Source organism: Rhyacophila brunnea, unplaced genomic scaffold (genome assembly GCF_057557595.1).
Source record: "Rhyacophila brunnea isolate RB1 unplaced genomic scaffold, BYU_Rbru_1.0 scaffold_21, whole genome shotgun sequence".
Taxonomy (NCBI): Eukaryota; Metazoa; Arthropoda; class Insecta; order Trichoptera; family Rhyacophilidae; genus Rhyacophila; species Rhyacophila brunnea.
In genome coordinates this window covers 7,911,966-7,935,279 of record NW_028232871.1, presented here as the reverse complement: position 1 = coordinate 7,935,279, position 23,314 = coordinate 7,911,966, and the positions used below count along the sequence as shown (strand labels likewise).

Genomic DNA, 23,314 nt, shown 5'->3' with positions numbered 1-23,314 from the left:
ATTAGATGAAGAAGATTAATAAGTTCTAGGTACTATCTAGGTACTACCTACTTAGTAGTTTAAATTTACCACCTAATCATATACCAAATGTCAAAAATGTGCCATTTATTTGAGATGAAATGCTTATTTTTTTAGACAATACTGGTTAAATTGGATTGAATTATATTTATATTATTTGTTGTATAAAAAAATACTGTATTAAATAGGTGTAGTACATTTCAGGAATTTTACCACGTTTTTCTTAGCTCGTATTCTTGTTTATCCGGTGGTTGTTTATCCAGTACAAATCTTGCAACGATTTTTAACTAACTTTCCGACTAGCTAGACATTTAGAATATATCAGAACACGATGCCAATGCTTTCTTTTAATACTTTTAGCCATCTTTAAGCAGAATTGAATTCATTTTCAGTTAATTCTGTTTTGTATGGAAAGTTATTTCAGAAAAATACGTAAAAAGAAAAGACTATTATTGGTTGCTAAGGGGGTGGTCCTAGCAACTAAGTTATTAATAAATACGTGCGTTACTATGGAAATCAAAATGAAATTTCAGTATTATATATTTGTTTGTTTATTTGTTTTTTTATTTACTTCATTTCAAGAACAAGTTTGAGCATATTGAGCATAATAATTCAACAGAAAATTTATCAGAATCATATCAGTTGCTAAGGGGGTAATTCTAGTAACTAAATTATTAATATATACGTGCGTTACTATGGAAATCAAAATGAGATTTCAGTATTCTATTTATATGATTCAACAGAAAATTTAAAAACGTGGTATATAAAAAGTTATTTTTATCTTGTAATTATTTAGAATAGAAGTTGTCCACAGAGATCAATTCTAGGCGCGTGTGCCACGAATCTAGAAGAGACGTCTTCGATCGGAACGAAGAGAATTTTTTTTTTACAGCGGATGCATTTAAATGGTGACTTGGTATTTTTTATATACATAATTCGATAGCGCTGTTTAATATCATCTTATTTCATAATGTAAATATGGCCTAATGATACTTAAAATGTACAAATTAATTCGACCTAATTTATACTATGATCGAAATTTTTGGAATACCTATCAACTGATTTTTTATTTTACCAAATTACATAGTGACTAGACTATTAATAAAATTTATAATATGGATATCGTATGTATTGGCAAATGTTGCAACGTTGTGTGTTAACATGTGATACAGATATTTTTGTAATAATCTCGACATGTAATCTCTATCGAAGAAAGTTTTCTTCTAATATCTTTGACTTATCCTAAATAACCTATGTAATTTTAATTTAATGGGTACAATAAATTTGATGGCAATATTTAGTTTTCTTTCTCTGTCACGTGTGTACGATAAATGCCCTTAGGGTTGACGGGGCTCTAACCTGGGAGCCCGGCGTGGGAGTTTATCAAATAAGTGAGATAAACACACATTCAAGGCCTGAACAAAAACGATTCATAAGTGCGAGTGAGAAAGTATTCGGCACCCTTATAATCTCTGCAACACGCGCTAGAGTAAGATAAAAGGTTTACAGATATGTGAGATGATTTGCTGTGGTGTCGCCGCCAAATCTTAGTTTATTGCATAGCTAAGCGTCGATAACCTGCGAGCGCGTGTTGCTAACATTGATATTTTTTGTGTTAAACATAAAGTCAGTGGTAAATATTTTTAGTTAATAAAGTAGAAAAGATGGTTCTGTGTGTTGTATTAAAATGTGGTAACCGTACTGATAAGCAAGAAGATGGTATTACGATTCATAGGTAAGTTGATACATGTTCGTGATAATTTATTTGTATATTATTGTATATTTTAATATCAGTGACCTAGGGTTTCTTTAAAATAACTTAAATTATGGATATTTTTACCTAATGGTTGCATTTTGACCGCTTAAAAATACTATATGACGTAAAAAAATAGAATATTATATTTTAATTCCGAGCGTCTAGTGCGAGCACTTTGGGCGAGCACTAGCAAAATGGTCTATGGTCTCAAATATTTGTGTACAAATGCGTTCGCTCGCCCACAAACCAAACGCACAGCACGCAGCTTCATTTAACAATGCAATGGGTGGCGTCTAGATGTATCGATAGTCTAAGCACACATCACAAATATCCTCTATAATCCTAATAGTAAAAAACGTCGCCTGCGCCGCTATTTTCCTTTGATAATAATTATATTTTAAAATAATAATGTGATTGTTGGGATGTAGTTATTAATTGTTTACTTAATATTAACTCCATAATTCAAGTGGATGTAAGTATTAAAAATACACTAAATACCCTTAATTTTACCGTGAATGCCATTTGGAAAACGCTACCGTAGAACATCACACTGCTTTTAACCTTGGCATTAGATACGGGGTCCCAACAAAGATCCTAGGCTTGGGGCTTTCTTCAGGATGGCCCCCCTATCAATTGCTAAGGTTAAAAGTAGTGTGAGGCTCTACAGCAGCGTTTTCGAAATGGTGTTCGAGAAAATAATAAAGGTAAAATGTACTTTTGTTGTTTTTAATACCTGCACCCAGTTGAATGAATGAGACATTTTTGAGGATTTAATCCAAAATTGCGTCGTAAAACCATATATTTTAAAATGTTAATAGGCCAGGCCTAAGTAAAATAAATTTGTATGTTTACCTCAATTATTTGATTAATTATATTTTACACAGTATAATAATATAGTAATATAAGTTTTTCTATTAGTACCCATCAATCTATTATCTATCTATCTATATCATTTACTTAGGTATATGCTATTTATTGAATTTTCGTTTCGGGGTGCCAATACAACCAAATATACCTGAGAAAAAAAGAGATTTTTCAATTCACACAAACAAAAAAGGGTTAGATTGGATCTGAGAATCTCGTGGTATTTAGTTGTCAGGTGAATGTCGGGTCGCGTTAAGCAAATGTCGGTTGGCATGTTTTTGCAAAAGCGAAAGGTCTAGACTAGACTAGTTTTTTTTATGGACATTATAATATATTGTACACAAAAAAAGGGTTGTGTGGAATCTGAGAATATCATGTTAGTTAGTTGTCAGATAAATGTGACTTCCTTCGGTTTCGCCAGGCGATCCTTTGAAACGAAAGCAAAAAAAATGTTTATTTAAATTTCTCGGTAGCACAGCGTGGACGGTAGCCATGTTATTCTCTCGCAGTCAAAACTCGTTTTAAAATGTTTGCATAATCTTCCTCGCTGAGGAACGAATACCTGTCCAAGAATGTTCACCTGCATGCAAAGGTACTTATAATATTATACTTTTTTGTTTCTAGGTACTTACATAATATCATAATTTATATTAGGTATATATTATAAACGAGAATATAGGAATACGCTGAAGTCAGTAGCAAAGTAGATTTAAAAAATTAAGTAACAAAAACTTAAGTCAGGATTAATTTATTATTCCCATCCTCCCCTCGAAACCAACCCTCCCAGCATCACACTAGGTTTTAATCGAGGGTATCACGAGGCCCTACGTTTGATGGGAAGCATCAAAAGTTTTTTAAGCTTGGGAATATCCCAGAAGGGCTATTCTAAATAGTTAACAAGGCGGTTATTTACAATAATAATTATTGGTAATATACTGCGTTTTACTTGATACCAAATGTATCCGATTTAAATCTCCAATTGGATTGATTGATGAGTGAATGATTTAAATTTATTCACAATAGTGATAATTTTTTAAAAAGGATTTTGAAAGTTTTTTTTGTCCGGAAAAGAAATTGCCGAATACCCAATAATGATATTAAACAATTAAACCATCTGATACCATAATAATTATCATTTACTTAACCAATGCAATTTTTATACCGCAACTAAATTTAACTAAGAATGTCAAAAGGAATCCGATTAGCTAAGAGCAAACATTGCTCAGATATATTATTATACCTATACTACACTTTATCAAAAAACATATTATCATCTCTTGATAATGGCCTCTACAACGAGAACGAAACGTCGAAAAAAGAAGTACCTACACACAGTGGAAACTCAAAAATGTATTACGATAAAAACCAACCGTGAAAGCCTCAAACATTATATTATTTTATAATGTCCCATTTTTCTATAACACTTAGCTGACCAGCCTGCCAAGCAGGGTCCCCAAACAAGAGCCCTGTCAGCCCCTCCCCTTTTGAGGAGCCACAGTGCTAACTATTAAATTTATTGTAATAATTTACAATCCATCATCGTAACAAAGTATATCGATTGTTGTGTAAGTAAACAAATTTGAATATAAAATATTTAGATAAAAAAAACTCTTATACTGTACTTATATAGGTACATAATGTAATGTTTATCATGTTTATCGCATGGCTATGTAAATTCTACAGCATCTTTATGGTTTATATGTAAACATAGCTTTATCTTGTTTGTATAATTTGGACATATCATAAACACTGTGGATTTATAGTTACGGTAAAGACAGTGTGATGTTTCACTTTGAAGCCGTGTAGACACAAGAGAAAAAGATGACAACGTCATAAAATATTTAACAATTAATATAATTAATTTTACAATAAATTGTTTTAATCAGTTCTTGTGCTGTATACTAAAAAATCAATTTTATTATTTTATGACGAGATTTAATAAGTAACTCAAACCCAATTTCTCTGCCTAACGCATTCGCTGCTGAGTAGATAATGATTTTTTAATAAAAACCTTTAAAATGCACGTTAATTACATCGATCGGCCGCCTGGTCATTACGCGCATGTGCGTCTTCAGCATCCAAAGTATTAATTGGCTGAGAATGATCATCAGAAAACTGAAAGATGTGTGTTCGTGTACCACTTACCTATAACCTACAAGGAATGTTTTTGTGGATTTTAAAATTATTTCTTTACTATAAAAGATAAATCGCAATTATTTGTCATCAAAATTGAAGTTCGCCTGAATTAATGGGTACTTTGATACAAAATGATATTAAATTTAAGTACCAGATTGCTTCATTAATCACATTAGTGGACAACTTTTTCAGTTTATTTATCACATCATTATCAAGACTATAAAACAAAGATATACAGCTGTGTCGTTACTTAACGGCCCACATCCCAGTGGCTAAGCTACAACATACGGCCGTAGCCATAAATTGACAAACGATAAATGAAGTAGGGAGTAGGATCACGTTAACGCGCGTGTTTGAACATGTACCTAACCGAAAAAAGTCAAATTCGCGTAAGTCATGTACAACTTTGTATATAAATAAATATGTACATATAAATTTTACATATAATTTTGGACCGAGAACTAACAAAAAGACTAGTTTAGAAAAAATAATTACAAGATAAAAAGAACTTTTTATATACTTAAAACGTTTTTAAATTTTCTGTTGAATCGTATAAACTTGACTTCACTAGCTTAAACGATCAAAAAATATTATACTTGATAGAAATAGTACTGAAATGTCATTTTGACATTTCATTTTCATAGTAACGCACGTATATATTAATAATTTAGTTGCTAGGACCCCAGACCCCTAACAACCAATAATAGTGGATTGGATTATGGATTTCATCCGAAATAACTTTTCAAACACAACAGAATTAAATGAAAATGAATCCAATTCTACTAGATGGCTAAAAGTATTAAAAAATGCATTGACATCGTGTGCTGAAATATTCTAAAAGTTTAAAATGTCTAGCTAGTCGGGAAGTTAGTTAAAAATCGATTGCAAGATTTGTACTGGATAAACGACCAGCGGACAAATAAGAATACGACCTTATAAAAACGTTGTGAAATATTTAATAAAATCGCAGTTTTTTGTACATATTCATACGTAAAAATATTTTAAAAATAAAGAGTTATAACGTAAAAAAGTTATTTTGATGTCGTGGCTTCGTACAATATAACTATCAATAATTCACAATTTATTTTCATTGTGCTATCAAAATTTTTGATAATGTTAAGTTTGCATTTCAAAAATATCGTTTTTCTTTTCTTACTAGTTGCAGGAGAATCAGAATTACTTCGTTTGGATGATATAGTTTTTAAGGGTTTAGAAAACTTATGCGTGTTACTGCAAAAAAAAACACCGAAGATAGCGGACGGAAGTACCTATTAACTACCAAACGAAAAAAACAAGAACCGCGTAAGTAACTCTGAGTTCGCGTAAGTCGGGTTAGCGTAAGTCGGGGTATTAGTGTCTATCTATCTGTTTATTATTTCGAAGCTGTTCTAATAAATTTAACTTGAGTCTTTTATAACGTTAATGTTGACGATTCCGGTGATCGGAGCTTGTTGTAAATTTGAAAAACACTGGTCTATTGAAACTTACTAAGAATTTAATTTATAAAGCGGAATAAAAGTAAATAAAACCATCTAGCATAATATAAAAGAATCCCATCGTGTTAAAGAAGTTATCTTGATCCAAGAATAATAAATTCCACTTGACCACCAGTTCAATCCGTCAAGTAATGGATATAATAATTTTCTATTGACAGTTATTGAAAGCTCTTTTCTCGTTGTAACGCCGTCATCATTTTTTCAACCGACAACCATTGCGGTGAATGTGAAGATGGTTTTTATTTTTATATCAAGCCGATGGATTCCTATCCATCTACTTTTGAGTTGGACGTATCATCATTGACAATCTGTAATTATCAGTAAGTATTTAGTATAAGTACCTAAGTATAGAGAGATATATAAGTCAATATACCTACCCACATTCATGCAGAACCTAAATAAAAAGGTAATAAACATACATAATTTTGAGACACTTTTTGACAAAATATATTATAACCAATAGAAAAAATCTTTTTGAAAAAAGTAAGCTACCCCGGCAGGGCATATATATTTTTTCAGTGTTTTTCAAAATTATGTATGTTCAATAATCAGAATGGTACATTCTTAAATCTTGTGAATTATTCGTTGAATAAAAGAAATAGTTAATTATAAACAGGTAATAATTTAATTCGCCAAGATTATAAATAATTATATATTTTCTGCTTCAATTATTGTTTTCAGTTATATTAGGTCGCAAGCCACGGATTTCAATAATTGCACTGATGAATAAAATTCAGAAAAAAACCTTAAAGCTCAGGTTACATGTCACGTAAATTGTACGTAAAACATTTCACCGTGGGACAGTTAGCCGTGAGCTATCTTATCGGAAAGAGATGATCGTATACTATACGGTCTACAATTTTATTAGATTCAATATGAACATTAATTTAATTTTCATAGCTGATTTTGGCAAAATTCATGAATTGAGTGAACAAAAACCTAACCTTACCCAACATAACAAATAATCTAGTATATCGGCTATTTTAAAAATTTGTTTGCTGCTGTCTTCCTATAAAGTGTAAACCGACAATAACCCTGTTTTATTTAGACATGAATTTTATGTCAGTAGGTAGTATACGACCCAAAGAGGTTGGACGGTCTTTAATATACGGCCATATTTCCGATACAACATTTCACGATAAAGTGTGATACGGTGAACTGTATACGTACAAGTTTCGCGGCAACTGACAGTCATAATTTTTTCATCGCACAATTGGCAGTTGCGACCAACCGCAATTAAATGCACAATTTTATAATACTAAAATTATTGAAAACATTGGTGGCCGCATCAAAATTGGTCATATTCGTGGTCGCATTAGCGCATACTTAGTAGAAGTAAATGGTAGATAAAATTAATAAAAACCATTCCTCATAAGCAATGTTAACATTAAACAGTGTAGTGAAAATAATAACGGATTTTATTTATATTAAAAAACTAAATTTAACGTGAATACATGTACTGTATTTATACAATTCTACTGTTGAATATCTTAATACTGATCTATCTCTTTTTTATGTACCTTAGCGATAGCGCCCATAAAACGCGTCGAGCGGGGCACTCGCGCAAAATTTCACAAATGGCGCGTGAATCATCGAAAATACAACGTAATCAAATACGCCAGAGCACACTGGATTTGACGACTAATTGTGCCCGCCCGCCTCATGATTCAACCGTGGTTTGGCTTCTCAGCGGGACGAATTAACGAAAATACAATGTAGCCCATTCATTGAACACGGCAAGCAAAAGAGGCGCGCGCTGTTTTACTTTATCCGCTTCTGGACTCGTTGTCGATAGACGGGCGAGTAGCATTATTTAATAACGGTGAACTCATTGTTTAGTTGCTGCGTGTCCGATATTTTGCTGGTAGAATGATGTCATCGTGAATATTAATTACAAGCCCCGAGAAATAATATAATATTTTTATTGCTTTGTTATGAGAGACGCTGATAATAATAATTATTTTGAGCTTCTCGTGTCCCTTATTATATAGGTGAAGGTTAATGCGCGGGTGGGAGGGGGCCTACTTCGTAGTGAGCGCCCCGAACACGGCTTCTGGTGGGCTTCGTCACTAATACTGTTTTAATAATATTTATTTGTTTCTAAATCTCATGTTGTGAACGTCTTAAGCTTATAATCTGTAATGTCCATAATATGTAAAATAAAAAATAAATAAAAAATAAATACCCCATAAATATGTACTTAACACGCTTTTTAAATGTATTTTTTGGCCACAAATTAATAATTACCTATCTATGATGGCTATTTTAGAATAATTTGTGGCATTAAAATAATATATAAGTAGGTACGTGACGCATATTCTGCATATTATTATATTTTCGACCCGCCTACGAATTCTGTTAACTGGGTAAGAGTCACATACTTTTTTTTCTCGATCATCAGCTACATATTATTCATTGACCATATGTATGGATATTTGCGATATGAAAATATGTAACTCCAATCTCCCTACACTAAATTTAATGAGGGTAGAGTGAATGGCTAATAGACAATCTCTGTAAAGATTAATTTATAACATGGTGGAATTCCTGAAAATATTCGCGTGAAGGAATAAACATATAAATTAAAAAAAAAAAAAGAATAAGATAGTTGAGTCGCCCAGAGTCATAACTCACATTTTGCAATTTTGTCATTTTTTTGTTAAATAAATAAATAAAGTTGGCTATCAAAAGTCACTTTTTAAACCATGTGAAAATCGTTGATAAAGTCGACTGTTGGTGTCATAACTCACATTTTTCATTGAAAAATGTGAGTTCTGTCATCGAGGCCTTTCTAACTAATCAGGGAGCTCTATTTCTCATAGTATGCTGTGTGACTGCAACCTTAGGAGTATTATATATATTAAATAATATAAATCGAGTCACTTACTCATTAATATTTAAGGGAGTTCAATACTTTTCTTCTAATTACAAAAGTGCTCTGGTGGTTTTATGTGATTATCTCAAAACTCGATTTCTGGAATAATATGTGAGTTATGACTCTAGCTAGGTAACTCAATCAGTCTCGTTTTATAAAAAAGAATAAAAACTGAGGACTAATGAATTTTATATTATTAAAACATTAGATACTATTGGAAATATTGAATTGATTTATTAACACGTTTGAGCTTTAAGCTCATCGAACTAAATTATATTCAGAACTATTGAATCGAAAACACCTAATGAAACGAATTCTCTAATACACCGCACACTAAGTAGTTCAATTCAATATTTAGCCAAAAATAGTTATAAATTTAAGTGCCGTGTCTATTCATGCATGCATTAAGTAGTTATTTATCTCACAGTTAAATTTTCATATCAAGCGATCAGTGGTCGGGCAATAAACTTAGTAATAGAGTCATTCTGTGCGTCTTATCTCGTTCTGAGAATCGTAATAAATTCGAGGAATCCTATCGATTACTTACTACTGAAATCAAATTGAACATCTCACCTTATTCTAACTAAGACGTCGGGATGATAGAAAATATGCGGTTAATAACGTAGACTCTTGGGCCATTTTCAGTTGGAGAATATAACAGTACCTAAATAGTAAAGTTATGTTATCATTAACTTTAACCAGACAATTTTAACATCTTTTTATTATACCTACTTATTAAAATGACTAGCATAAAATTTAATCAGTTTGGTAAAAAAAAAAACGTATTTAATTTTGTACTGCACATCTTCTCGTTTTAAGTTTTCGAAAATATAAGAATATATAAAATACAATTTATATTATAATATTTTGATACCCTAGTATTATATAGTATTATTATATACGAAAACAGCTCAAAATTTCAAGATTTTGAGTTAATAATGCTTTTCGAAAATGTTTTCAAAGAGTCATAAAATCTAATATCAGTATCTTAACATAATATTATAATCTCGATTTCTTAAAATTATATAGAATATCTTAAATAGGATGTTTCAAAAAACACTGTAAAATATTTCAAATGTGAGTGCTAGGGTACAATGTCAAATCTGTTCTCAGTAAAATTTTACATGTACTAAATTCGTATATCAAAAAGGTGGGCGTAAGCAGTGGCGGCTCGTGGATAAGATATCTGGGGGTGTTGCAGTTGATTAAAAATAAAAAAAATGTTTATTAGGATTATATTTTACTACAACATCAAAATTAAATATAAATTATTAATTATATTAATAAGTAATTAAAATAAAGAACTTTCCATAAATTGCTTGCAGAAATAAATTTTAACAATGTTAATAAATTATTGAAGTTATATTTCTTTCCTCCGCTGGCGCGCGCGTGCTCACGCTCGAACGCAAAAACGGTAAAATACTGTCGGGCCGGCAGTACCGACCAAGCTCCCAGCTACGTGCTACGTGCTCCCCGCACCCCTTCTCCGACCATTCGAGCATATTTGTTTAAAAACGGTACTGCAGCACCGCGGTGTATGATAATTATTGGATGTACCGGTGCGCGGGTGAGCTTAATTCAAGCTTAAATAATATTGATATTTTCATATAATATACATAAATTTATGTATATTATAATATTACATTTTTCTCAATTTACTTGGGTGTGCTGCAGTTCCGCGGTGCATATGGACGAGCCGCCACTGGGTACAAGCACAGTATAAACGCGTTTATATTGAATTTATAACTAATGTTGTTGTGGTAGATACTAGTTGGATAAATATGATCCGTGTTATGTATAGCAAAAGTGATCAACTAATATACATTTGATAATATTATTCTTTTGTCTTCATGGCAGGTACTGTTACTATATAAGTCACTGTTTACTATACCTAGATATCTGTTTATATGTAAGTACCTAATCAACATTTTTTTCTCGTATCGCAAAATGACCAACGTACAAATTAAATGTGTGAGTAACGTTCCGGTCCGATTGTTCTAATTGTGTGTCTACACTGTCGCTTGGAGGCATATCATAATGACTTTTTTACATTATCTGAAATTGCTTTATAATATCTGCGAACAAATTTGAAAAATGATATGTTTAGAGATAAGATAGTAATATTTATATTTCAATACAGAGATAAGTAGGAATCGAAATTGAAGAAAGTTCAATTAAGTAAACTGTACAGTTAGGTACCTACTAGACCAAAAAAACACTTGAAAAACATTTTACAACTTATTATGTAATAGATAAGGTCCACAATGACCGAGCGGCGAAGACGCCGGTTTATAATGTCGTGGATACCTCAGATTCAAATTCTGCGTCTGGCAAATACATTTATTGTTTTTCAACGTGTGTTTGGAGTCAGACTATGGATTTAGTAGATTGAACATGTGGCTAACATCAATTTCTCGTAAAAAATTGGTTCTTGTCGGATTAAGGGAAGCCAGCGGCAAACAAATTTTGAAAATAGCCGATATACTGGATAATTTGTTAGGTTACTTTTTTTTTTCATTCTTGAATTTTTCCAAAATCGGCTATGAAAATTAGCGCGGTTCCCGCCTGGCTTCCCGTAAACCAACTTTTACCAAAAAAAATAATACAAACCTCCAATCTGTCAAGATATTATCGATGGCCCAGCATTGAAGAGAAGCAACTCAAAAATCGTAGTTTTGAGAAATTATTTTTTTAATATTTGAATGGTTACTTTACAATACTTACATAAGATTTGACAAGTTTTAAAAGGAAACATGTCAGAATGTATCTATTCAAAATTGAAACGTATGGTTAATCGCCAGTTTAAATGGAAACAATTCAAAATGGATCTGTACAAAACTGGTTTTTTTTAAAGTTTGTAAAATTTCATATGGATTTTTTGGCTCTCAAGGTATCTAAATTATTTATTTCATATTTTTTCTGTACAAAACTGACAAGAGCTCATTTTTACGAATATTTTGATACCCCAATATCGCAAAATGTCAACTTTTTTACTTATCACTGTTTAATACTGGGCCATCGTTGTGATCTTCTTAGAATCGGACATGGTTAAAAAACTATATTACTTAGTAGGAAATTGTGATATTATAATAAATAGTTTTAGTTATACATAAAAAAAACAACAAGAAAAGAAGTACTATTACATGTAGTTCAATACTGCGTTATTTAAAAAATTTGATTTTTGGAGATGCACTGTTCTTGCTCTAGGAAATGTATATAAATGCAACTCAATTGTAGTAAGTAATATAGAGACTTCCAAGAAACTGATGCGACATAGTGTGGGAAAGCCAAATCATATGGCGTAAAGTTTTTTTTACTTCGTAAAGACAATCATACAATATAATATAAGTAGCTACGTATTCGTCATGCATCAAATAAGTTGCCACAGGAGGGTTTTTTCCTACCTTTTGTTATTAAAGCCTTCCTGCATCTAACGCAAATTCATTCGACCAGACAAAATAAACATGACTCAAATACACACATTTTTAAGTAATTCGTATAGTGCCCTCCCACGGTGGCCACGCGGCTTAAGCGTTGGACTATCACGCAATAGGTCTCAGGTTCGAATCCTGAGTCTGGCACGTACACATATTGTTTTTTAATTTGTGTGTGAGTCAGAGTATGGACCTAATTAATAGGTCAAGCAAGTGGCTGACATCCATTTCTCGTAAAAAACAAAATCTGTTAATACAAACCTCTACTCTGTGGAGGCCCATAATATGATCCTATTAGGATCGGACATAGTCGATAAAAAAAATAGTGTTACCACCAATTCAGCGTAAATAATCACTACTTACCACCAAGTAAACGCTAAATCTTTGGAAATGGGCTTATTTATAATTTTCTTATGTCACAGAATTAGGGATTGCAATACCGGTATTTTAAAACCGGTTTCCAGTATTTTTTTAAACCGAAATACCGGTTTACAATACCGTTATATTAGGTATTGAAAGTGGAAACAAAATATATTCATCGACATAAAAGTTTTAACACGACTGTAATTTTTTGTCGGGTTTCGCGCTGTCTGGATTACATCCATTGTCTTTTGACATCCTTGACCAGCAATGACACGTGCAGATTTGCAAAATACATTTTTGTATTATAGGTAAGTACCTAGGTCACAGAAAAGAAAATTTGTATTTTCTAATTTCTAAAAAAAATACCCTGGCCTAGGTACATCCCTAATTTAAAATTTATCTAAATATTTTCGACAGTCGCTCACAGGAATGTGAATTTTTAAATGAATTTAAAATCGCGGTAAAATAATATTTGTTTTTATAATAATTAGTAACCTCAGCCCAAGTGGCAAATATTAATTCATGATTGAATATTAATTAAAAAGTATAATGGACTTTTCTGTGCCTAATTTCTTTTACACTGACACCTAACCTAACCTAACACTTTATAATAAAATTTATTGAAAGATCATTCGAAGAAGGAAGTGCCAATGGTTCAATTAATACGTATTTTAAAGCACCTCTACCATATTATCATACCTTTACTTATTTAACGGTTTACATAATATTATTAAACTCTATATTTTAAAGAGATTTTTATGTGTATATTTATTTATTGGTGGATACTTCTATTTTTTTCCATATATTTCACGAATACCGGTATTAATACTGGTATTGCAATCCCTAAACAGAATATATAAATAAAAACAACTTGTATTGAAAGTATTGTAACATTAAAAAACTAATACATTTAGCAGGTTTTGATTTTTAGTTGGTTCTGTATTGAATTATGCGAAGCGATATTTTTATCGTTAACAAAACATTTTGTTATTTTGATAAAGAATAGTCTTGCACGCTTCGGTGGGCATATGAAAAATAATTTAACACCTTGACTCAAAGTACAAAAAAAACAAGTTCCTTTGATAAAAATGTATGTATGTAAGTAATAAAATATGTTGTATAGTCCAATGAAGTTTGATTTATAATCATCAGTGTATTATTATAACTAGTGTCGGGTATCAACAAGACTTCATGCAGTGAAACCGTGGGTTGGATAAGAAAGGTGCTGTGAATGCCAATAATTACTGTAAATTATGATATTATTTTACAATGTAAATATAAAACATGAGTTGAATCATTCAACTTGAATGTTTAGCCGTGGCGACTTCATACTAGGCGATTATTTAAAGCTTACATTCTTATGCCGGGTCCACACTGACAACATGTCGCGCGATAACCTCGTTAAATTTTACGATAAGTAATATGATAATTATCGTAAAATTTAACGAGGTTGTCGCGCGACATGTTGCCAGTGTGGACCCGGCATTAAGAATAATATTTTAAATTGCATTTTGACGTACCTAAATCGAATATAAATAATTACAAGATAAAAAGAACTTTTTATATACCACGTTTTTAAATTTTCTGTTGAATCATATAAACTTGACAATTAAATATAGAATACAGAAATGTCATTTTGACATTTCATATTGATTTCCATAGTAACGCACGTATATATTAATAATTTAGTTGCTAGGACCCACTTAGTAACCAATAATAGTGAGTAGTAAATATTACTTTTAACGAATTTTTCCGAACAGAATTACTAGGACAAATAAGGCAATTGTCAACAAATGATTTTTTTGCTATTTTGCAACAAACAAAAAATATAGAATACTGAAATGAAAAGTAGCAATAATAATATATTTATTGACATGTTTTCTTTTTCAAGTAAATGGGTAACGTTTTTTAGTCATCTTTACACGATTTAAGAATTAATACCCCCGTCGCCATCACAAAACAAATTGACGTGTTCACAGCTCGACTTTTGCTCTCTGATTGCCAGCCAGACCGAAATTTTGTCGCACCTATAGTTGAAAATTATTTGCCGTTTCACTGATGTATCGTCTTAAAGCATAGCGCTTATTGTAACAATTATAACTAACTTATTGTTATTATTACAATAAGTGCCAATACTTAGATACTTTTCTACCATATGAAGCAGCTGAAAGCAGTCTTGTGTATAGAATAGATGCGCAGGGCAGTCTCTTTCTGTGAGACAGCTCACGGTAAACAGTGCTAAGGCAAAATCTAATACTGACAAAATTCAATTTGAAGACAAAAAATAATTAATGAACACAAGAAGGATCAACACCATTAATTTTTCGGTAAGAACTTGACAATCTTATCTGAAGTGATTAATAAACACACCAAACCAGTCTTAATTTGATTTATCTAATTCAATACATTACACCGTACCGCTAATTTGTATATACGAATAAATACATAACTATTTAAGAGTACATAAATACTGTGATATAATATTTTATTTTATATTGTACCTATTCGAATTTAAATATTATGTAGGTATCTACTATTATAATAACCAACCATTTTTTCTGTTGACGCATTAACGCCCATGCACGTTTTTACTTAATCGGCAGCAGGTCGATATTAATTGCTGAATATCTCAATCGATGGAGATTGGATACGTATAATTAATTCGTCAATAAAAACAATAATGGTTCAATTATCAGCGGATCCAAAAGCGTGGGAAGTGGACTAGCTCCGGTGGTAAAATGATAAATTGAACTTATTAAAAAAAATCTAAAAAAATGAATATGAAATGATACACGGCACGTACAATTATAACACACTGGACATTAATAATATAATAAGATTATGTCGCGAAGAATTATAAATGACATAGAATATTGTCATGAATAATAATGTATGTAATCCAAAAACATCAGTTCAGAAATAATTACAACAAGAAAAACGACACACGAAAAAACTAGTTGTGGATTCTATTTGAAGCTGTTCTTTCAGATTACAATATCAGTATTAATTTTATAAGTAATTAAAATGATTTTTTTCAATTGAATTAACAATTTCGTCAACTTGTTTATGTTTTGTACTATTCCATTTGAGTCGTTTTTTGCGACCCTGGTTTCGTATTTCGGAACTCACCAAAGGCAAATACACACTGACAACGAATACAGTTAACTCTTATTTATATAAGGATAAAATAAAGTAGGTAAAAACTTTATCACCTATCTATTAAGTCAAGGATCACAATAAAAAATATAACAGACAATTTATGAATACGCGCTAATAGCTAATAATAAAGCGCTCGATAAGCGTATATTATACACAATCGAATTAAATTAAATTTAGAATTTAAATTCCAATTCCAACAAGTAGGTGCCTTCGGTCGATAGTATTAATATTATAAATATTTATTATTTAATTATTAAATAATGCAAAGAGCAGTTTGCTTTATATACCTAATTGAATATCAACATGTACTTAATTTATTAATTAACTATTTATTTATAATACGAATAATTGACAAGATTTAAGAATGTAACATTCTTTATTTATTATACATTTGTTTATCGCTTCAATATGGTTATCTTCGTCGTAATGAAATAGGATGCGCATGGCTCAATTGGTAAAACGGATTGTCGGTAATCGAGTGGATTCGTTTCGAGATTTTAAGATTTTGTCTAGTATATATTTGATGTATATAATTCAAATTTAGGTGCTGTTTTTTGATATGGTTCAATTTTAACATATTCCTTCGAATAGTGTAAATTTAATTGCATTACTTTTTCATTTTAATTTTAAGAATTTAAATTAATTCACTCAGAGCCATATCGTAACGGATGCGAAAACTCACTCTGACAGTAAAAGATGTGAGTTCGAAATCCACTTGTTCCATCTTTTTCTAATACGAATGTTTCTGATTTTTTTCAAAATTTTGTATTTTCATTTATTGTATAGAATGTAAAAATATTATAACAAACAATTTTATGAAAACAAATAGGTACATAATGTATTTAAAGTAATCTCTTTTACAATATTATTATTTTTGATTCACTGATGATTTTTTTTATATAAAAGTAAAGTGAAAGTATCATAATAATGAATAGTGACCAATAGTCTGCAGTCATAAAACAAATAACTCACGTTTTTTTGTCAATAAGATGATAAGGTTGGAAAGTTGTTTGTTTTCGATAGATAGCTTTCTGTTTTTATCACATTTATTTTAATATAGGTAAGTATATCAAAAATATTATTAGAGGTCAAAGGACCTATCAGGATTTTAAATTTTGTTATTTTTTTGTTAAGTATATCCTTATATCTATAAATCAGTGGCGAAGGGTGGTATGCTGTAAGGCTCCGCCATAAATAGTGGATACTAAACTTTGTAAGCCATACATATTTGTTTTCATTGAAATAAGACTACAATTTAAAGATGGTTTTGGTTAGTACTTATTAAAAATTTAATTAAGCCCCGCCTAATCCAAGCTTAAAGAATGAAAAAATATTCGTTTATCTATAAAATATCTTAAATAATACAGTTAAATCATAGATAACTTTGGATATTTTGTAGATTTAATAATATTTTTGTCAATTATAGTTTGGTTTAGGCAGGGTTTAATAAATTAAAAAAAAAAATGAACCAACTATGTGTAAGTATTATATATTATTAATCCAATGAAAACATTAAGTATATGGGTATGAATGAAAAGGTATGCACAAATTTATCGTATCGCTCAAAATATACCAAAACTATTATGGTTTGATGTTAGGCAGGGTTTATTTAAATTTTAAAAACTAACCAAAACCATCTGTAAATTATTATTGTAGTCTTAGTTCAATAAAAACACATACGTTTACCTAACTAACAAAGTTTAATGTGCACTATTTATGGCGGATCTTAACAGCCTACCTCCACCCTTCGCCAGTGCTATAATAATATGTAGTTGAAGCCTAGTGTGAACCCATTGATAAATTACAATGGATTATTTTTTTCTATGTTAGTATATTGATGATAATAATATAGTAGGTTTGTACCTATACTTACTTGATTTTAATATTGTTAATAGGTATTCGATAATAATTGTCATTGGTTTTAATACAATAACTACAAAATATAATAAAAAGTATTAAATGAAGAATAATTTCATAAATTTAATAATATATATTTGGCCTCAGTGATATATTTAGTATTATTTATAATGTATGCAAAAGGTTTGAATACAGATTTTGAATATCCGAAATATAAAAAAAAAACAATATTAATTTGAACTCACAATGAACGCAAGGATTAAAATATAAAAAAAAAACCAGACCGGTGTAGTCCTGAATTGAATGAGATTCGTATCAAAAGGAAATCTGGTGTAATTTACATGTTCACCACCATTCAACGACTTTGTTTTGTTTTTAATTTTACCGAGGTGTTAAATTTTGACATCGCTGACACGATTGTAAAGGGTTAAAGAATATATCAATATAAAAAAATCATATGAATAGATTTAAATTTCCATGTTGTAGAGAAATGGTATGTTAAAGCTATTACCTATATACTTAGTAGAAAACGTAAACTGTTGTTATATAAATATAATAACGTATAGGTATCTGTTTCGTGTTTTTAATACATAAATAGTATCTATCTAAGTAATATAATAACTTTCATACCTATACCTAATAAATAATAATAAATGAAATAAAGATCATAGTAGGTTCAAAGTAACTACTTATTTTTGAATTAGAATACCTAAGTCTAATATTGTCAGATTTTAAAGCAATATACGAAACTACTGTTTTTTCGAATGTATTAATAACTCCAAGATTTCAATCATGATGTTCTGCTTTTATATTACATACCGATGAAATTAAAAGGTTTTTTATTCTACCAAAACTGTGGGTTTTTTATGTTCATTCCTCTGTAAGTAATTAAGATAAGTCAATCACCTGCAGGTACAATTAAACAGGTAACATCAGGATGATAGTAAAAATAGAAAAAATCTACCGTATAGAATTATAGGTAGATAGTGTAGATTTATATGTAATTATATATGTATATTTATGCCCAAATCAGTTCTATGAATAAAAGTACAGATTTGTAAAGTTACTATCACACACTGAGTTCGGTGGGTTAAGTCAATGGTATGATAATATATCTTTAGAAATTTATTCAATGGGAATGAATGGAATTATTATCATAACACGCTTAAGTATTACCTATATCATGGCAAATTAATACACAAAGTAAAGTGTTAAAAATTACGAGCCAATTTCAAACACCAATAATTAGTAGTTCATATTTTTCTGTATACCTAATATAGTGCAATATGATATAGATATCAACTAAATTAGGTAAATGCTTATGTATTGGACGCGTATAGAAAAGAATAATTTGAATTAGGGAATAACCACGGAAAATTCATGTACATACCTAAAGATGGCTTTATTCTCAATTTTAAAATGAAAACATTTAGAGATGGTAGATATTTATACATTGTATGTAATCATTAAATGTTGATTTTTAAAATGAAAAAGACCAATAACATAAAGATCTGTCATAGAAAATACACACAAACTGTTCAGACTTTGCTCCTAAAGAAGACCAACATTCATAAATTTTGACCTTAAGGTAAGGCACATGGGTCCTTTAATAAAAATATTTTATCTGATTAATTCACGTACATAATACTATTTATACGTATTACTTACTTACCTAAGTACATACTTCCAACTTTTATATAATATGCATACGCTGTAAATAAAAAAAATAGGTTTTGCTATTATAGTTCGTAAGTAGTAAGTACCTATTTTATATTTTAGATTATCAATCAATTATTCAGAGTTATAAATAAACAAGTTAAAACACCTAAGTCAATATAAATTCAGAAAATGCAGTTGTTATTAAATGGGGTAGTTATATTTTTTTCTGATGTGCATACATGAAAGAAGTTACCTATCGATTATAATTCTCATGTTTTAAAGCTAAAATAATATTATGTTAATACCTTTTATAAGTATTAATATTATAAGACCTGTTCTCCCTTGTGTTCTGGCAGTTAAGTTATTATAAACTGGTTTGTTGAATCGTGTTGGTACATAAAAGTTCTCAACCGGAATACAAAAATAAATTATTTGTAATTACATAAGGTACATAAATTTTGTATTGCACGCGAAGAAAATCATATTAATGAAATAAACGTTTCAAGTACTTATGTAGGTATCACTGGCGAAGGGTGGTGGTATGCTGTTAAGATCCACCATAAATAGTGCACACTAAACTTTGTTGGTCATACGTATTTGTTTTCATTGAAATAAGACTACAATTTACAGATGGTGTTGGTTAGTTTTTAAAATTTAATTAAACCTTGCAAAAACCAAGCCAAAATAGATAATAGTCAAAAAATACTCGTTCATCTATAAAATATCTAAAATTATGCAATTAAATCATATTATATAACTTTGAATATTTCATAGATGGAATAATATTTTTATATATTATAGTTTGGTTCAGGCAGGGCTTAATGAATTTAAAAAAATAAAGCAACAACATGTGTACTATGTATTTTTAATCAAACGAAAACAAATAAGTATGAATTAAAAAGAGTGCACAATTTTGTCGTATCGCCCAAAATATATCAAAACTATTATGGTTCGGTTAGTCAGGGTTTAATTGATATTTAAAAACTTACCAATACCATCTGTAAATTGTACTCTTAGTTCAATAAAAACGAATACGTATGACTAACAAAGTTTAATATGCTCTATTTAAAGGGGATCTTAACAGCCTACCTCCGCCCTTCGCCACTGGTCAGGTACATACTTAGCAGAAATAATTACGACTAATTATTTTAGATAACATTTAAATGTAATAAAAATGCATGCGTTAAAATGAAAATCCATAGTTTTTTATTAATTATTTTGTCATTTACAGACTAGAGGTAAAATACCTATGATATGTATTTTTAATATTAAGTAAATAAATATTAATTTTAAATGAGAAAGTTTCTTCTAAAAATAATGATAATATCTAATGAATGATATTAGAATTTATTATCGTTGGCAGTTTTGGTTGTATTATGTAGGTATAGGTATGGATTGTATAGGTACTTAAATTGGATTGCATGAATTTAATTAGTTTAGTATGTTTGTTTGTATGTTTATATACCTACCTTGAATACGTATGTAGGTACATATATTTATACTGAGCTTTGAAAGCTCGTTTTCTGTAAAAGCTAAGTAAATATAATTATTACGCATTTAAGTTAGTACCTAGTCAGTTTTTATTAATACCCTACATTACCTACCTACGTAGTTACTTAAAAAAAATTAAAAGGAACTAGGTATAAATATTGTTAAGTATCTTTAAGATTAAAAAGATAAATCGCTATCTTCCCTATAATACTGCTTATTTATATAGAGCTCCGAAGTGTGTATATAGTAGATAGGGTATAGATATTATATTACTAACAGTCGTCTATTTACAATGATTTTTTTTGTTAGCCATTCGCTCAATATCCTGATATAAATACACAATACACCTACCTAGTTATTGGATAAATAAAAGCAACGAGTAAAAACATTCTAAATGTTGTATTTTAACAAAGCCTGTATGATTTTTGTGATTGTTTCACTACTACCGTACTGACCACTGGCATTAGTGTGTTGTGATGTTAACGAAATAAAAACGTCTGTACCCATGATTAAAATCCTTCTCTTTTTTGGCTACAGATAGACTTTCAGCTAGGTACTTTATAAAATGAAAACCTTATAATACGTCAGTAAAGGAAAGTACCTATCTTAAATCGATAAGTAAATATTAAAGATGTAAGTAACATCATAATACTATTAGATGGATTATAATATACGAGTATTTTGAAAATTTGGTTTAGAAAGTTGTTTTTTTGGATGTTTTCATTTATTCAACTAATTGAATATACTTACCTACAATTACACAGCTGTTTTTTATATTGAAGGACGTGTTTATTGTCTAATTATTGCGTCAAAAGTTCATTTACCTATCCTGACTGCTAACCATTTTTTGTGACAAGTGACAAGTTACAAAAATATTTTTTCTAACGTTATCAAGATATCAAATGACCATTATTTTTGATTTAATTTATACCTACATATTTACATAAAATTTATAATATTAATAAACCATGCTTACTTTTGAAATCCACCTTATCAAACTTTGGGATAGGGTTTTGTCCAACTGAGTGTGGGTTTGCTTATTGTCAAAAATAATAAATCCCAGTCAGTTGATAGGCACGCCGTATAAACAAAATACAATCACGGCATATTTTTATTCCTAGGCCAAAAATACCTCTCACAGCGCGACAGTTCGCTCCACTGGTGGAGGATGCAACACAAAACTCTTGTCAAGGGACACCCACGTTGTCACTTCATTTCAATACAAAAACATGTCATAAAACAACAAAAAACGTCAATTTATTCAATACAATTGACTTGGAAATATATCAGTCTGTTTTTAATTCAAAATATCACTGTATATTCATTTAAAATTTTCAAATTTGAAACATCAAGCGGCACAACACTATTTGTTTACAAACGATATTCCATTTCCAAAAGCTTCGAATTTTATGTTCGTAATTCAAAACGTAACACACGATATTGTTATCAACGATTCGAAATTCGAATAATATAAAGCTTGGAAGTTTATTCATTCGAATACGGTTTTAAACACTTTCAGACGATATTCGAAAAAAAAAAATGAAATACACTTCGTGTACATATTATTATTCGTAATGATATTCCGTTACCGACAAATACACGTTCCACCCCGCTCAAAAGCCGGGATGCGACTGATTCTTCTACATTTCTACTGGATAAAGTTTTTAAGCATGGAGCGGAGCCACGCTTTTCACGGCTGTGTGCACATACACAAGTAAAGCTTTTCATATACGTATTTCATTCGTAGTATACAGAATAGTATGTATGTTTGTAGTATCAGTATACAAGTCTCGAGAACATTACCCCCCAAAACGCGTGCGAGAAAGAGAGCGCGTTATGCAAACATACCATTAGAAGCTGCGAACGAGAGAGAAGGAGCTGTCGAATGAGTATATCAACACGTCTGTGAAACAATGGGACAGACAGAGAGGCGGTTAGTAGAAACAGATATAGTTATGTCAGCCGTACATTTAAGGGGATACTTGTAATTGGGGTTGATGGTTTAAAAAATGGCAGTGCTTTCTGAAGTAAATTAAATTTAAATGAAAGTAAAGATTTTCTAATAGCGATTTTTATTTCCGGCGTTTTATAAAAATGTAGGGAATATTATTATAATAGATATTTTTATTAATCTGTATTGGCTTTTACTCTGATTCACATTATATTAATTAAGTACTAAAATTCGTAATTGTATTAAAAACTATAT

General features: G+C 30.2%; 1 protein-coding gene across 1 annotated transcript in view; it reads right to left on the bottom strand.

Annotated features, from left to right (window-relative positions):
• Sema2a (Semaphorin 2a) overlaps positions 1-22,741 on the bottom strand; it is a 515,286-nt gene extending 492,545 nt beyond the window's left edge. Inside the window, exon 1 of the mRNA XM_085949066.1 lies at positions 22,085-22,741. The gene's annotated coding sequence lies outside the window, so the exon portion shown is untranslated. The remainder of the gene's footprint in view (positions 1-22,084) is intronic.
• Positions 22,742-23,314: the final 573 nt, after the last annotated feature.